Here is a 2,383-nt window from a genome sequence, read left to right as displayed (position 1 = left end):
ACCAGTGAAGAACAAACCCCATTGTAAATTAAACCCATATTTATGTTTATTTATTTTCCCTTTTGTACTTTAATTATTTGCACATCCTTACAACATTGTATATAGCCATAATCTGACATTTGAAATATCTCTACTCCTTTGGAATTTTTGTGTGTGTAATGTTTACTGTTTATTTTAGATTGTTTATTTCACTTTAGTTTATCTATTTCACTTGCTTTGGGATTCAAAATAAAAAATAAATAAATATAGAACAAAACACACATCACGACAAGAGACAACACAATACTACATGAATAGAGACCTAAGACAACAACATAGCAATGCAGCAACACATGACAACACAGCATGGTAGCAACACAACATGACAACAACATGGTAGCAGCACAAAACATGGTACAAACATTATTGGGCACAGACAACAACACAAAGGTCACAAAGGTAGAGACAACAATACATCACACAAAGCAGCCACAACTGTCAGTAAGCGTCCACTTTTGAGTCTTTGAATGACATTAAGATAAAACTATCCAGTTTGAGTGTTTTTTGCAGCTATGTGTCCTCACAATTTCAATATTCACCTTCTGCTACCATTTCTGTCAAGCCGTCTACCCGTACAGTTTGACTCGTACTTCGATAAAGCCAACATATGCACCACACAGAACGCATTGCAACTGCCTCTGCAACGCAAATGCAACAAGGCAAACGCAGCGTTCCATTGGAAATGAATGTACTTGTGGTGTCCCAAAATGCAAAAACCCTTTTAGTGTGTTGAGGCGTGAGAGGAGACAGAGACACGCGCGCACGTTTTGACAACTTTTTTTTTTTACCAGTTGTTGGCAAGCTATTTAGATTGTCATTATGGCGACACCTATTTCCAACCCTTTTTCCCCCCATACGACATATTAACGTTCTAGAACTGATGGACATGAATAAACAATGGCAAGAAAGCACAGGAAAATGACTCAAGGGGCTCTTAAGAGCGCACTAGAAAAATTCGCTCGGGGTGGTTTAAACTGCATTCCAATGTATTGTGTCTCGAGCGCTGCACGAGTGGAATTTTGAAATGGAAGTTATGGAACTCCCCTGTGTGCTTCTGTTATATGGAAAAATCCACAATGAAACTGACATTAAATGTGGAGAATGAAACATTTGCATCTGTTGGTTATCAATTAGCCTATTAATTTACATACCTATGTAGGCTACTGTAGCCTACCATTTTATACACTAAATATGTTGAAATTACGTTATCACTGGAGTCATTGCATATCAATTTGTGCCACTTGTTTAGCCTACCTAGAGATGGCAAACTGATTTAATAAATAGCATATAGCTTCAGTTTATTGTTGTAGGCTTGTTTTATTAATGAAGTTATTCATGGCCATGTTTAGTTAATGAAATTGGAAGTTATCAATTGTGATCATGGTCACAGTTCTATCGCAATTGCTGATCAACTGTTGTTAGAAATCAAATAATTTCAAATACATTTTTATTAGGTAACAGTCAGTCGGACTACGCTATAGGCAACAACAAATAGCCCATTAAGAAGTGCTTCCTTTGCCCAATATAGCCATTTGGAACAGGCTTGCATATGCTTGTTAACTCGAAATCGCCTCGCTGTTCATGTTGGATAAATGAGTCTGTCAATTTGAACTAAGTAAACTGCATTAGGCCTAAAAGGGCTATAGGCTACCTGCATCTCGCTAACCAAACCATGGCAACATTTAATTACAATCATAAACCCAGATTTGAGTCAGTAGGCCTAGCCTATGCCGATTGAAACGACAAGTCAATCTCGCAAATATGCCATTTATAACGGATTGTGGTTTTAACATCCTCCACATAATAACGACAAAATTGCCAGAAAATAGCCTAACATTCATAAAAATGTCGAATGATCTTTTCTCTTGCGACAAATTCAAATTCCTTTATTAGTCACATTAGCTCGCAATAATTCGTTTTTTTCTGGAGAAAAAAATATAATTTTGCTTCTTAGGTCGTTAGAAGTTAAATCGAGATTCCTTTATAATTCCCTGGATAACTTTATTGAAAATAATTGATTTGTCTAAATTGGCAGCTCCTCTCTTACTGCGAAACATTTTGGCTAGTTCTTAGGCCTTGTTGGCATGTTTTGGTCTACACATTTTAGCTAGACCTGGCAACCCTGCAGTAAACTAAGTGGGAAGAGTATCAAATAACCACTGACTATGATTTGATGCGGTTACATATTCGCGGCAAACGGGATACATCAACATTACCGGCGGCGGTGGGTCTCCACAGCAACGCCGTGTGGTGTAGTGACGCCAACCAGGCGAATGGCAAGTAGGCGTAAACTCCTTCCCAGGTCCGCGTGGGCGGCCCCGTGTGGTAGGGAGAGCGAAACACG

Source organism: Oncorhynchus gorbuscha, linkage group LG24 (assembly GCF_021184085.1).
Source record: "Oncorhynchus gorbuscha isolate QuinsamMale2020 ecotype Even-year linkage group LG24, OgorEven_v1.0, whole genome shotgun sequence".
In the NCBI taxonomy this organism is placed as follows: domain Eukaryota; kingdom Metazoa; phylum Chordata; class Actinopteri; order Salmoniformes; family Salmonidae; genus Oncorhynchus; species Oncorhynchus gorbuscha.
The sequence above is the reverse complement of the archived record's forward strand: the minus strand, read 5'-3'. Positions refer to the sequence as shown.